The 16,004-nt window shown below is 35.7% G+C and overlaps 1 protein-coding gene across 6 annotated transcripts in view; it reads left to right on the top strand.

Annotated features, from left to right (window-relative positions):
* WDR7 (WD repeat domain 7) overlaps positions 1-16,004 on the top strand; it is a 366,979-nt gene that overhangs the window by 311,531 nt on the left and 39,444 nt on the right. The gene's annotated exons all lie outside the window — the stretch shown is intronic.

Here is a 16,004-nt window from a genome sequence, read left to right as displayed (position 1 = left end):
TTAGCTGCCTTTCTTTTTTTTTTTTGTAATACATCTTTATTGAAATATAATTGCTTCACAGTGCTGTATTAGTTTCTATTGTACAACAAAGTGAATCAGCCATTTGCATACATATGTCCCCATATCCCGTCCTTCTTGAGCCTCCCTCCCACCCTCCCTATCCCACCCCTGTAGGTCGTCGCAAAGCACGGAGCTGATCTCCCTGTGCTATGCTGCTCCTTCCCACTAGCTATCTATTTTACATTTGGTAGTGTATATATGTGTCGATGCTATTCTCACTTCGCCCCAGCTTCCCACTCCCACCCTGTGTCCTCAAGTCCATTCTCTTTGTCTACGTCTTTATTCCTGCCCTGTCACTAGGTTCATCAGAACCACTGTTTATTTTTAGATTCCATATATATGTGTTAGCATACAGTATTTGTTTTTCTCTTTCTGACTTACTTCACTCTGTATGACAGAGTCTAGGTCCATCCACCTCACTACAAATAACTCAGTTTTGTTTCTTTTTATGACCGAGTAATATTCCATAGTATATATGTGCCACATCTTCTTTATCAATTCATCTGTCGATGGACACTTAGGTTGTTTCCATGTCCTAGCTATTGTAGATAGAGCTGCAATGAACATTGTGGTACATGTCTCTTTCTGAATTATGGTTTTCTCAGGGTATGTGCCCAGTAGTGGGATTGCTGGGTCATATGGTAGTTCTATTTTTAGTTTTTTAAGGAACCTCCATACTGTTCTCCATAGTGGCTGTATCAATTTACATTCCCACCAACAGTGCAAGAGGGTTCCCTTTTCTCCACACACTCTCCAGCATGTGTTGTTTCTAGATTTTTTGATAATGGCCATTCTGACCAGTGTGAGGTGATACCTCATTGTAGTTTTGATTTGCATTTCTCTAATAATTGGTGATGTTGAGCATCTTTTCATGTGCCTCTTGGCCATCTGTATGTCTTCTTTGGTGAAATGTCTATTTAGGTCTTCTGCCCATTTTTTAATTGGGTTGTTTGTTTTTTTGATATTGAGCTGCATGAGCTGCTTGTATATTTTGGAGATAATTCCTTTGTCTGTTGATTCATTTGCAAATATTTTCTCCCATTCTGAGGGTTGTCTTTTTGTCTTCTTTATGGTTTCCTTTGCTGTGCAAAAGCTTTTAAGTTTAATTAGTTTAAACTTATTTGTTTTGTTTATTTTTGTTTTTATTTTCATTACTCTAGGAGGTGGGTCAAAAAAGATCTTGCTGTGGTTTATGTCAAAGAGTGTTCTTCCTATGTTTTCCTCTAAGAGTTTTATCGTGTTTGGACTTACATTTAGGTCTTTAATCCATTTGGAGTTTATTTTTGTGAATGGTGTTAGGTAGTGTTCTAATTTCATTCTTTTCCATGTAGCTGTCCAGTTTTTCCAGCACCACTTATTGTAGAGGCTGTCTTTTCTCCATTGTATGTTCTTGCCTCCTTTGTCATAGAATTGGTGACCATAGGTGTGTGGGTTTATATCTGGGCTTTCTATCCTGTACCATTGATCTATATTTCTGTTTTTGTGCCAGTGCCATACTGTCTTGATTACTGTAGCTTTGTAGTATAGTTTGAAGTCAGGGAGCCTGATTCCTCCAGCTCCATTTTTCTTTCTCAAGATTGCTTCAGCTCTTTGAGGTCTTTTGTGTTTCCCTACAAACAGTGAAATTTTTTGTTCTAATTCTGTGAAGAATGCCATTGGTAGTTTGATAGGGATTGCATTGAATCTGTAGATTGCTTTGGGTAGTATAGTCATTTTCACAATATTGATTCTTCCCATCTAAGAACATGGTATATCTCTCCATCTGTTTGTGTCATCTTTGATTTCTTTCCTCAGTGTTTTATAGTTTTATGAATACAGGTCTTTTGCCTCCTTAGGTAGGTTTATTCCTAGGTATTTTATTCTTTTTGTTGTGATGGTAAATGGGATTGTTTCCTTAATTTCTCTTTCTGATCTTTCATTGTTAATGTATAGGAATGCCAGAGATTTCTGTGCATTAATTTTGTATCCTGCAACCTTACCAAATTCATCGATTAGTTCTAGTAGTTTTCTGGTGGCATATTTAGGATTTTCTATATATAGTATTATGTCATCTGCAAACAGTGACAGTTTTACTTCTTCTTTTCCAATTTGTATTCCTTTTATTTCTTTTTCTTCTGTGATTGCCATGGCTAGGACTTCCAAAACTATGTTGAATAAGAGTGGCGAGAGTGGACATCCTTGTCTTGTTCCTGATCTTAGTGGAAATGCTTTCAGTTTTTCACCATTTAGTATGATGTTTGCTGTGGGTTTGTCATATATGGCCTTTATTATGTTGAGGTAGGTTCCCTCTATGCCCATTTTCTGGAGAGTTTTTATCATAAATGGGTGTTGAATTTTATCAAAAGCTTTTTCTGCATCTATTGAGATGTTCATATGTTTTTTATTCCTTAATTCATTAATATGGTTTATCACACTGGTTGATTTGTTTATATTGAAGAATCCTTGCATCCCTGGGATAAAGCCCACTTGATCATGGTATATGATCTTTTTAAAATGTTGTTGGATTCTGTTTGCTAGTATTTTGTTGAGGATTTTTGCATCTATGTTCATCAGTGATATTGGTCTATAATTTTCTTTTTTTGTGTGATAAACAAGACCCATATATATGCTGTCTACAAGAGACCCACTTCAGACCTAGGGACACATACAGACTGAAAGTGAAGGGATGGAAGAAGATATTCCATGCTAATGAAAATCAAAGGAAAGCTGGAGTAGTAATTCTCATATCAGACAAAATAGACTTTAAAGTAAAGGTTATTACAAGAGACAAAGAAGGACACTACATAATGATCAAAGGATCAATCCAAGAAGAAGATATAACAATTATGTTTATGCACACAATGTAGGAGCACCTTAATACATAAGGCAAATGCTAACAACCATGAAAGGGGAAATTGACAGTAACACAATAATAGTAGGGGACTTAAACACCCTACTTACACCAATGGACAGATCATCCAAACAGAAAATAAATAAGGAAACACAAGCTTTAAATGACACAATAGACCAGATAGACTAAGTTGATATTTATAGAACATTCCACCCGAAAGAAGCAGAATACACTTTCTTCTCAAGTGCACATGGAACATTCTCCAGGATAGATTACATCTTGGGTCACAAATCAAGCCTCAGAAAATTTAAGAAAACTGAAATCGTATCAAGCATCTTTTCTGACCACAACGCTATGAGATTGGAAATCAATTAAAGGAAAAAAACTGTAAAAAACACAAATACATGGAGGCTAAACAGTGAGCTACTAAATAACCGAGAGATCACTGAAGAAATCAAAGAAGAAATTAAGAAATACACTGAAACAAATGACAATGAAAACACGATGACCCAAAACCTATGGGATGCCACAAGAGCAGTTCTAAGAGGGAAGTTTATAGCAATTCAATCTCACCTCAAGAGACAAGAAAAATCTCAAATAAACAATCTAACCCTACACCTAAAGCAGCTAAAGAATGAAGAACAACGAAAACCCAAAGTCAGTAGAAGGAAAGAAATCATAAAGATCAGAGCAGAAATAAATGAAATAGAAATGAAGAAAACAATAGCCAAGATCAATAAAACTAAAAGCTGGTTCTCTGAGAAGATAAGCAAAATTGATAAACCTTAGCCAGACTCATCTAGCTGCCTTTGTTTTCCAAGTTGTGAATCCAGTGAAATTCCCAGGGTGTGAGACACTTCCATATTTAAGGAAAATTCTAAGCATTTAGTTTGTCAATATGTCCTTAATAATATACTAAAAGAAATTAAACACCAAAGAGATTTTATAGCAGAGCAACAAGAGACAAGACTGGAGAGACGGGCCGGAGCTAGGTCACAGAGGCCCTTGAGTCATGATGAGTGTTATCCTAAATGCAGTGGGAAACTATTAAGGGTTCCAAACAAGTGACTTGATCTGATTGAACTGTTATGTGGGGAATGGATTGAAAGAAGACAAAAGTGGAAATGGGAAGACCAGTTAGTAACAAGGCTGTTCCAGAAGTATTCCAGGCTAGAGATGACAATAGCCTAGGGTGTAGGGACAGTGGATATATAGTCTCAAATTGACCAATTTGAGATGAATTTGAAGATAAAATTGAACTTGTGATGAATCCAGTGTGGTTATTGAAAGAATGAGGTGCTAAGGATGATTCTCAGGTTTTTGGTGTGAGCAACTGAATAGATGGGAAATACTGGAAGAGGAGCAGATTTGTGGAATAAGTGTGGTGGAAAATTAATCACTCAGCTTTTGATGTTAGCTTTGAGATGCCTGTAAACATTCATGTGGTGCTGTCAAATATGTAGCTACAAGCTTGGCTCTGGAGATGATCATTTAGACGTCATTGGTGTGTAAATATATTCAGAGCCGTAACAGTGGATTAGTATACAGTAAGAAGAGAAGCGGGCTGGGGCAAAGCCCTGAGAAAGTTCCACATTTAGGGATGAGATGGAAGAGACGCATCCGCAGAAACGCGAGAATGTATGGTTTGGGGGCATGAAGAAAATCAGAAGACTGTGGTACAAAAGAGGAGAATGTCTCATGGAAAAAATGCTGCTGAAAGGTCAAGTAAGTTAAAAATTAAGAGGAGGCCATCAGATTTGGCAACAGAAGGTCCTGGGTGTCTCTAAAGAAGCAGTGGTGGGGGTGGAAGCCTGGCAGCAGCAGAGCAGGCAGACTTGTGTATACCACTCCTTCAAGAAAGTTCTGGAAAAATGGGAGAGAAGAGACGTGGCTAGGAGTAAATGTGGCATCAAGAGACTCGCTTTTTAAGACACATATTTTAAAATAAGCTATAGGATATTTGACCCCAGAAGGTGAACACCTGACTCACAGTTTACCAAAGCAGAACATTTAGCAGTAGGAAAGGGTTTAAAACAGATATGAAAGATACTGTTTTGGATTGGCCCTGAAGAAAAGACTCCTACATGTTGTCTGTATACTGATATATTGTAACACTATTATTCTGAGCCATTTTAATATCAATTCAATGCCAACTCAGAGAATTCAAGTGGCATTAGGTCTATGCTAATTAGAGTAATGAAAGGGTCATTAAGATAGACCTTTGAAATCACAGCCTAAGACTAAGAACAATGTCTTCATACCTGACTTTAAGAAGAGTCCTTTGTCCAGGGATTTCAAAAACATGTATTACTTGAAATTTTGTTGGATTTCAGAAGCACTCAGCTTCTGAGTATTATTAAATGAAATTACTCAATAATCCTCTACTTCTAGGATTAAAGGGCAAATCTTTTTTTCCAAGGATGGAGCATTATTTGGCTATCTGTGTATCATATACATTTGATTTATCAAATATATTTATATTTGGTACAAATATATCATGGCCAAAGCATTCTTTTCATATTACCAAGAAGGAGGTATCAGTTTTAATGAGCACAGTCTTTAGAGGCTTTCTCTTAATTTTCTCTGGACAAGAGAGGTGTCGGTTCAGTTTACATTTCTGAATTTCCATCAAGGAAATACAAGTGGCCTCATGGCTTGAGCTGTTTTCCTATGGTTTAGCCATTTCACTGAAGAAAACTTCACTCTGGTTTTTCACCTTTTCCATAAAGCAAATAGAGAGCTGTTTACAACAGCTTTTGTCTGGCTTTGGCATTGATTTTAAATCACCTGGATTGATCATGTGGTTATGGGACGTTAAAAAATCCCACCAAACACCAAAGCCTCTAAACACAATTAGAATCGAGGGGTTTTTAATCTGCTAGCATTGTGTCCATAGGAGTACATTTTAAATTATCCTCAACTTCTGCTCGTGTTTGGTGAAAAAAACACTATCCTAACGTATAGCATCTGGGGTTGTGTAGATGCTCTCTAAGCACATAAGAAATGTTCCTAGTTTTCAAAATGAGGGAGCATCTAAAATCTTTGTCCATCTCTGAGTGTTTCACTGCCTCGGCAGTTGCCTCAGCCAATAAGAGAGAAATATGCAAATCAGCCAGCTGTCATGTCACACGCTCCGCAGTCACTGGACAACAGCAGGACTGATCTCAACCAGATTTGACAAAGAGGTGGAAGGTCTAAAATTAAATAGGTCAACACAAGTTCTGTAATAATAGGTAGATGTGAAGGGACAATGAGGGATCCCATAGGAAAACTGCTTTTTAAAGACGGCTGATATTATTGCCTTTTTTTTCAGATCTCCCATCATCAGTGGCATCTAAGTCTGAACCATCTTATTTGATGATGAGAAACAGTTTCTGTTTTTCACTAATTACTCTTTAGATTATTTCTGTAAGGTTAATGTTTTAATGAAATAAGTATTTATAAAGATTCTAACTATTTTAAGAAGCCAACTTTTCTTTTTTAAAGGCAAATATTATTCTGAGGCTTGCTCTGGTACTTCAATTTTGTTGTCATGGTGACTAGATAATGTAACTTTTCAAAAATGGAAACCTGCTTTTAACCATGTTGTACCAACCTACTAGTCATAAATGCAGAGTTCAGAGTAGGCAGTTTCTGCTCAGTTTCTCCCATAGCTGAAGTCTAAATTTACAGACATCAGATTTCAGTAATTACACACACACACACAAACTCCCTGTCAGTCTCCTGATTGTACAACATAGTAAGCACCAACAAAGGAATTGTGGGTTTTGAATTCATATTCTTTCTAGTTAAAAAACTTGTGTTGCCAGAATATTAATTTTGGAACATTCTTATGGTAGCACCTTGCTAAACAATATAGTACTGTTTTCCTCAATACCTGCAAATAATTGTCAGTGAATAAAAGAAAAAAGAAACAAGGAAGTCTCTTATCAGTAGACTGAACATTCTTTTAAAATTCTGTAAGGATCAGTGCTTTGTTTCCTAAATTTACTCACAAGCCATTTTACACAATCGTAGGTTTTTTTTTCCTTTTTAATGTTCTTTTAATATTCTTCTGAAATTGTAACGATAGGAACGTATTGCGATCCTATAATATTATGTTGAAGGGGTGTTTACAGTATTTTACGCTTGAGCTAGTACACATTTTAATGCTTAAAGATGTTATTTTATCTGCTTGGGGAAAAAAAAGAAACTTTAATTGTGAAAAATAAGAACTAAACCTTAAAATGTTTTCCACTATTCTTTTTCTTCCAGCACATTTTCTTCACGTTTCAAGAAAGATGGCTTTACATAGTAACTTAGAAATAACACCTAATGATTAACAGAATGATGGATGTGATGAATCACCTTTTTCTTGAGAAATAATAAATCAACATATTCCTACCCATAAATTTTTACTGAAAAACATGAAATATTAGCATCATATATTTAACAAGGTGTCAGATACAAAAACTGTCGACAGAATCTTGCCCTCATAACCAGTAAGATGAATTAAAATGTTATGTTCCAGTTTTGGAAACAAAGTAATTCAAATATAATTTACAATTTCCTAAATTTAGTATAGTTTTATTTCTTGTTTACTCTTCTAATTGATAACGCTGCTTGAGCATTATCAATATTAGACCCCAAAGTTAAGGAACAAAGCCTCCTGATATAGAATTCTTTACTCATTAAAATTCTGGTTAAACTTTCATTTTAGGATTATAAACTGAAGATGAGGTTTGCCCTTTTTATATTTAAGTGATTCCATCCTGGCCCCCATTGAGGTAGCATTTTCTTTCCTTGCTCTGGTTTCATTTTTAGGCAGACTTTGAGGTTTGGATTTTTTGGAAACCTATTGGAAGGGTGAATTTGTGATTACATGAAAGGTTAGTTGATTGTTAGTTGCCCAGCAAGTTTGCTTTATTTCCACTTGGGGGTGTTTTTCCTAGAGTAGCCACAGTGTATTGTGGGAAGTGGAGCAGGGCAGTGTCCTCCCCTGGCTGTATTGATTTGCCCTTCAGCTGTGTGCGGTGCCCAGAGAACCTCGGGCCTTGTTGTTGATTATCTGCATAGTGTCTCTGGGAGCGCCATTGACCCATTGCTGCTGCCTGCCTGTGGCTCTTGATTTTTCACACCGTCTCCATGACACTCATAATAAAACATACTATCTTATTGCTCCTCAGCTCTGAGAGCCAACTGATTCAGCCCAAGAACACCACAGTGTTTCTGAAGAACATTTATGTGGGGTAAAGTGTTGTAGCAATTTTAGGATTCTGTCTCGTGTAGCTTTAATAGCTACCTCTACAGCAAGATTCTACACTATTATATTTTTATTGTCTTAAAGCCAATACTAGTTCTTCATATATTGTTAGCATGAAATTTTGCATTACTAGGCTTGACATGTTGCTATAATATTCAGTTTCAAAAGTAAATTTTGAAATATGTCACAAGGATTATGCTATGATTTATTACTACAGTGCATGATGGTTTTTTGAAGTTTCTGATTGTATTTAATTTACATATTTCTAATTTGCTATTGTCAAAATGTCCCCCATTGTACATTTTAACTTCTGATAGGGTCTCAAGTTATAAGAAGTCAGGTAAAATCTTTCTTCTTATTTATCTTGGAAGACTTTTTTCTATTTAAGCTGTAATTGATTTTGTTTGAGCATGTATTGTTTTATATTGGAGGCTTCATGTATTTTAATATCAGGTTATTTTCATTTTTATTTCCCATGTATTTCTTAGTCCACAATTAACATTAATATTTCCTTTGTACTCTCTGTTGATTGGTAGTGTGGTGTTTCAAAAAGAGCTCAGAGATCCTGAGAAATATGCTTTGAATCTATTGGTACAGAGAGAATAAAATGCACATGTTTCTTAAAGATACTTTAAATATTTTAACCTCTGTAAGCACTATTACTGGTATAAACGGTGATATAGCTCAAAGGAGAGCAGGTACTCTATTCTTGCCAGAAGTATCTAGACATTTTTCTAGAAAAGGTGAGTCAAAGGAAGAGTTGCAGGTTAGGTTAATATTGATGGTTATTTTTTCTTGAAGTTGTTTAACTGAAGAGTGTTATCATTAGTCAGAACAAACAAATTTCTTAAACCTATTTCAATAAATTCAGATTTTCGCAATTATATTAAAGCTAATTTCTCTTTGTTAGTATGTGTCCAACTTCATGAATTCCCTGATCTCTAGGATCTGTTTCAAAAATGTCTGATATAACACCAATAAGGCTATGTTCAAATTATTAGTAGTTTACCACTGGAAAATGTATCAGTGAGCTTTGCCATTTAATTTTTTTAAACATTTTGGAATTATTCATTTGTGTTGGTTGATGGATTTCGTTTTCTTGGTTTTTTCGTTTTATCAAATTTTAGTAGGTAGGTTTTATGTTTTAGGAATACGTAGTTTGCTAAATGTATGCTTTTAAAAATATCAGTCATAAAACAAGAATTTTGTAATTAAAATTTTTGGTAGGTGTTGCTTTTGGTGGCTGGGGGTATATCGTGTAACCTTGGTGGACTGTCTCTAGATGACTGATCTGCACAAAACCCCAAGCAACAAAGTTGTCTCTAGTTGGAATCCAGTTGTTCTCAGCTAATTTACTTCTGATTTATGTCTAGTTGGTATAAATTGAACCCAATGACAGAAAAATCACAGGAAAGGCATTTCACTTCTCCTTCCATCAAATTAATATTTTTCTTTCAAATTAAAAAATGAATTTTCCGTGATTCTGCACACCACACCTCCACCTCATGAACTTCTAGGGCACATGATACTAACAGACGCCATAAAACCGTTTCAAATCTAGGTACACAGGCTTGGGCAACATTTCAATCACTTCTAGGGTAAATAACAGGGTACGTTTGACGTGTTGTTATGCAAGCATTGTTCTTTCAGAGCCGACTTTTACTTACGTGGATTTCACACCCCACAGTCTGTCGGGTTTGAATTCTCTGTGTAAGAGGCTAGTATCCAGTTTACAATAAACTCCGGTCTCCATGGTTTTGAGCCCTCCCACCTGATGGTTTTCCATAGCACAAGGTTTGTGTTCCAATTAAGCTTAAGTATTTCAGTGTGTCTTTGGACATTCAGAACCACTTTAAAATGTGCGTAAGGCTTTCTCTAACTGACTCATAGTCATCAGGTATTGCAAAGGTTAAGCCTTATCATCAGCACCCCCCCCCAAAAAAAAGGTGAGGTTTCATCAAAAACTTCCATCCTCACAACCTTTCGACCACAATTTGATGATTATTATTGATTATTTCACAGCCTTTCACTCACACTCTGCCACTGCAGCCAGCCCTGATATACAGATAGGGCTTCAGTCCAGCTAAAATAAGACTCCATCTTGATAATGGACTGAGATGAGATACTGTTATTTGATAAAGATAATTGATGTTTCTCAGTGAATTGGAAAGCAGCTTCAAGTGCACTGTATTTGGAGCTATATTCTATCCACGAATATGGCAGTTGTTCACAAAAATAGAACAAAAGAACTAAAGTTAAATATTTGGACATGGCTTTTTAGAGCGTTTGGTGCTATGATTTTTTTTTTTCATGTCTGATTATTTTAAGCTCTAGTGGGAAAAAAAAAATAGAAAGGGGCATATCACATTATTTTTCCTCTTTGGTTTCAGGTTAGTTTGTTAAAATCTTACATGGCACGGGTGTTATCGATCAGCACCCTTGCAGACTTCATACCTGAATTCTGTATTTGGATTATGGTGAATCACTGTTGTGCATAAACTGGGTATCTTATGTCAAAGTTAAATTTCATGTTATCATTCATTTCTTGAACATTTTACATACTGCATGAAAACACAATTTAAATTATTGATCATAAATATCCTGTCTCTTGGCAAATGCAGTCCAAATAATCTGTGGACGCAGGTTGCGTTTCTCCTCATTTATTATTAACAAATTTCTCTAAAAATAACGTGTAGCTCACTGTTTGTGTTTGTTCATTCATCATGCTTCCTTCAGCCACCGGGTTTCAGTTGATTAAGGTATCATTCATCTTAGGTAATGTTCATCCAATTTCTTTTAGTCTTATCACCTTCATAACCCCTAATTAAGCAATAAGGCTTGACAGGGAGTATGGTTATCATGAGATAATGACACCCCAAGTGTGTTGAGCGGCACAAGGTTCAGCTGAGTGCTTCTAAACCTCTAGGGGTGTGATTATCTCACGATAAACATGCCAGGTTGCCGCTCATTGATAACAGTGTTGCACGCACACACACACACACACACACACACACACACACTGTGGAGTTGGGGGGAGATGGACTTGTCCTCACCCACCTTCTCAGCCCTCCAAATTGTTGATTTTATAAAATTATTGCTTCAGATCTCAGACTTATAAACCGAAGTTTGAACCCATAAGCTTCTATTTTATTGTTTCAATAGCATCAGTTGACTTGCCAAGTACATCTTTGAACAAAATATAGATATACTTTTTTTTAAAGGTAAAGTTTCCTCAGAAGAAGGGTCTCGTGGAAAGCAAATGTATCTTTTGTTGTTATAATTTTGCGGCAGTTAGTGGACACCACTCCAATGAATGGTAAACGATGAGGCATTCTTGTAAACTCAGAAGAAGCCTGCATGAACTTTCATGCAAATGAAGTTATTAAATAGTTGAAAGTAATATAGGGAATATTCATTGGATTTTTGGTTCAGAAAATTCCTTTTAGCTTATCACAAATAATTATCACAGTTAAAAATAGACCATTGTGGAGGAGGAGAAAATATTAGTTTTATAACTATATTTTAATTCAGATTTCTTGTCAGATAATATTTAAGGGAAGAATAGTGTTTTTAATATAGGCTTTAATTTGGTATTTAAAAGGAAAATGAGATTATCTACAGTAGTTTTGACCTGATTGTTAAAGAGAAAAAGGGGCCACCTTTTAGATGATAAATCTTCTCAAAAGTAGTGTGTAATGTGCACGCGTGTGCGTGCGTGCACATGTGTGTATTTTTTTTTAAAAAAAAGGGAAATAATGAAAATACATTTTCAAATGTACATACATTATGTACAAGTATATAAACGTGTATCGATATTTCTACAAATTCAATTAAACCCTGTGGTTATGTAGAGAAAAAGAAAAAGAAAATACCATGGCTAACTTTTGAATATTTTCAGTATGAATTTAAGTTAATCATGTCTTATAACACAAAACTATTCACTAGAACTTTCTGTGATGAAAAAAATGTTCTGTAATAACATTATGTTGTCCAATATGGTAGCCACTAACCACGTATGGCTGATGAGACTGAGAAACTGAAGTTTTAATTTTATTTTATTTTAATTAATTAAATTTAAAATAGCTTCATTTGGCTAATGGCTAATATATTGGATAGCATAGTTCTAAAGAAAAAAAAAGAAGTTCCCCCAAAGTTAATTTTTCTTAAGCTCCTCCTAACATTACTAAGAAATGAATGACTTTGTAGCTTAAAAAATGATATTTTCCAAGTAATTAGTCTGTAATGGTCTTTTTAAAATTTTAATGTTTAAATAACAACTGAAAAAGTCTGTTAGTTTTATAAAGATCTAAAGTTTTTCTTAGTAGAACTTCTCTCTTTAATTCGTATTCAATTTTTCAGAAGGTCCTGTCCAGTAGTTAGGTATTTGATGTATGTCAAAACTATTAATCTGCTTATAAAATTAAAGTAATAGCTTTCCTGATAAAGTGACACATTCTTTTTAGGAAGAATTTCTATCAACCAAAAATGCTGGGTCTTTTTTTTGCCAGCTTATTAAATGATTTACAATACTTGATCGTAACATGTAGTTTTATTTATCCCATAGAGAGAAAATAAGTTTTTCTTAATAAGTGTAGTGCCTGAGCTTGCCTTTATTCTTGTAGATAGAGTTTCTTATTTTGAAAAGTTCTAGAATATTATTTAAACTTTGAATGTTGTGTTGGTGAGTCCAGCCTTCATCACTTTCATGGCCCTTGTGGCAAAAGGGGCTGATCTGTGGACCAAAAGCTCATTTAGAAATCCTTTTGCTCTCCTAGCTCCCTGGTCAGAACCACTATACTCCAACACCTTAACATTTAATTTTACACAAGTGCCTTTTTTAAAAAACAGTAGCCAGGAGTTATTTTAAAATAAAATATCCTATAGATGAAATCATGTGATTTCTAGGGTTTTCTTCAAAACTGTATGAAAAGAGGAAAAGAAGATGGGTCTGGATGGAGCAAAAGTAACCATGAATTGGTAATTGTTAAAGCTGGCTGAGGAGTACATAGAGGTTCATTGTACTAGTCTATCTGTTTTCGTACGTGTTGAAATTTTCCATACTTTTTAAATGCAAATAAATATAACTACTTGGTTAATATAAATATTAATATCATTACTAATAATACTTATGACATAAAATTAACTTATATTATAGTTACTCTACTTTAAACTCCTACTGATGCTCCAGCCTCATCTCTCATCAGGCTCCCCTGCATTCTCTGTGCTTAGGTCTTTTCCCCCTCATACCCCAGGACCTTTGCACCTGCTATTTCCTCATTTAGGACTTCTCTTTTTTTCCACACCACATATACCATCTCCTTCCTTCAATTAATTAACTACTATCCTCACTTGTTCCTAATTCCAACAATCACTCACTACCTCACCAGTACATCAAACTGTATTGTTAGGGACTAGGTGATTCTCATTCAGTTCAGTACCCATCCAGAGATCCAGTTGCTCACCTCCTGTTCTCCTGAGATTAAAATCACGGCGCATGCCTTTCTTAGCTTTGGATACAACACATGAAAATCATGTTTTATAAATAGTGGGAGAGAGACTTGTCAAATGAGATTTGAATTAATCTCCAGGGAAGTGAGAGACCATGGTAAAGTGGAGAGGGCCTGCCTCACTGGGGGAAGGGGGAGGAGAACTCTAAAATCTTTAGACATCATATGGACCAAACAAAACCAGTTTGTGGACCACACTGAGCCTGTGGACAGTCTATAGACGTGGATAGAGACATGAGTTGTTTTAGGCTGAGAAAGAAAAAGGAATCTGTTTCTGTTGAACTCTCAGTATCTTATACCTCTATTTTAAATGTAGTTTATTAGCAGCAGCTCAAGATGTTATTGAAAATGTGAATACCAATACCCTGTTTTAAAATGTGATCCCAGAGAGCTCTAAGGCAGAGGTCCCCAACGCCCGGCCGCAGACCGGTACCAGTCTGTGGCCTGTTAGGAACCGGGCCGCACAGCAGGAGGTGAGTGGCGGGTGAGCGAGTGAAGCTTCATCTGCCGCTCCCCATCACTCACATTACCGCCTGAACCATTGCCCCCCCCCACCGTGGAAAAATTGTCTTCCACAAAACCAGTCCCTGGTGCCAAAAAGGTTGGGGACCACTGCTCTAAGGGAACAAAATATTAGTGGAAAGAGAAGGTCTACATCTTTCAGTTCAGTTTCTCATTGTGAGTTCATGTATAATTTAATAAAATGTTCAGACAATTCATGCCTTTCAAAATATATTATTATTTATGGTATAAATATATTTTGCCAGATTTTTAACGTTCCCCATTTCTTCTTCTAATTAATCATATTAATCAATTAAAATTGAAGACATGAGGCCTGCTCAGTGTAAAGTAACCTCAAGCCCATGATGTTTAATTTTATAAAGCACTCATAATGAAAAAGAATAATTCAGCTAATCAAATAACAACTTCCTTTTTCCTTACCTGTCTTGATTAAGGTGGCCAGTCTTCCGAATCACTCCTGTAGCATAAGAATCCATCCCAAGCTAGACATGTGTCAGTAGCAAAATGCATTAATGTGAATGCTTTAGAGCTGGGAAGACGGGGTGCCTGTCTTCTTTGTGGAATTAGCAACAGTACACAGCAACTCAGCATTTTGTAAGTTAGTCTGTCTATGGGAAGAAACTGTATCATATCTTTATAAAGATGAAGTTGTCTATGTGGAATATTTCTTAACAAACTAAGGTATCTCAAAAATGATAGAACCAGTGTCAAGACAAATATGGGATTTTGTGGGGCCTTTATTCACAGAGATTATTCCCAAAGGAGTGAATTTTCTTATGCTAACTTTAAAATTTAAATTAAAGCCTGAATTTTGTCCAAAAGTAGAAAATAATACATTTCTAACAATATTGAGCATACTAATTAATAGTTAGCTCTCTAAAGATCTTAGTTAATTAGGAGTGTAAATTAAGAGTTTTATGGTTAGGCCCATATAGAACATAAGATGCTAATGGAGAAATATTTCAAGTAATAGGTAGTAATTATTTTGAAAAACAATGTAATTAATGCAAACATAGTCAGATGAAGGCCTAGTGGATCAGACTTTTCCTGTTTGCACCATCTTCCCCAGCCCGGCCCTGTGACTTCTGAAGGCTAATCCAACCTATCCCCAAATATTCCACTAAACCAGGAGTTCAGGGATAGAACGGTCGAGGAAACCTGTAGCATGTAAATTTGCTGGAAACCTGTAGCATGTAAATTATGGTTGAGGAAACCTGTAGCATGCATTTATGTAAATTTTCCTTAAGAGGCATGTCCCAACTCTGGGTAGTTATTTGCCTTTCATTTGGATCTTGAATGAGAGAAGTGGTTACAACATAAGCTGGTGTTACGATGGCTATGATTCACGTGCTCTTCTAGCTGGTCCACACTGCAAGCTAACTCACCATTGTAATATCCTAGTATTTCATAAAATTATATGCCTCCCAAACTCAAATCTGTATTGTAGTAACCACGTATTCTGTCTGTTTTTACGTATGTGACAAATAGGTTGAATGAAATAGAGTCATTTGGGAGGAAAAAGGAGGCACTTAGTAGGCTAATAAATTGACATCCTAAGAAGGAAAGTAGGAAAGCCTCTTCAGTCATTTGGGTAATACTCAGATCATTTAGATATATATCTGTGAGCTTAAGAAATTATATCTGAGAGCAAGAATTTGGAATTCAGAAAGGAGAACAGTTTTTCTCTAGTTTCTACCCAATACTTAGCTCTTATCAAAGAACAATTTGGCTTATGGATGCCCAGGTTGACATAGTAATCAATTTAATTTTTTTCTTTTATTTTCTTTTGGAATGATGCCATATGCTATAATGAGATGGGGCTGCCTGGAAAAAGAGTAAACTT

This window comes from Balaenoptera physalus (genome assembly GCF_965194825.1).
Source record: "Balaenoptera physalus genome assembly, chromosome: 12".
Classification (NCBI taxonomy): domain Eukaryota; kingdom Metazoa; phylum Chordata; class Mammalia; order Artiodactyla; family Balaenopteridae; genus Balaenoptera; species Balaenoptera physalus.
This window is presented reverse-complemented; position numbering and strand designations above follow the sequence as displayed.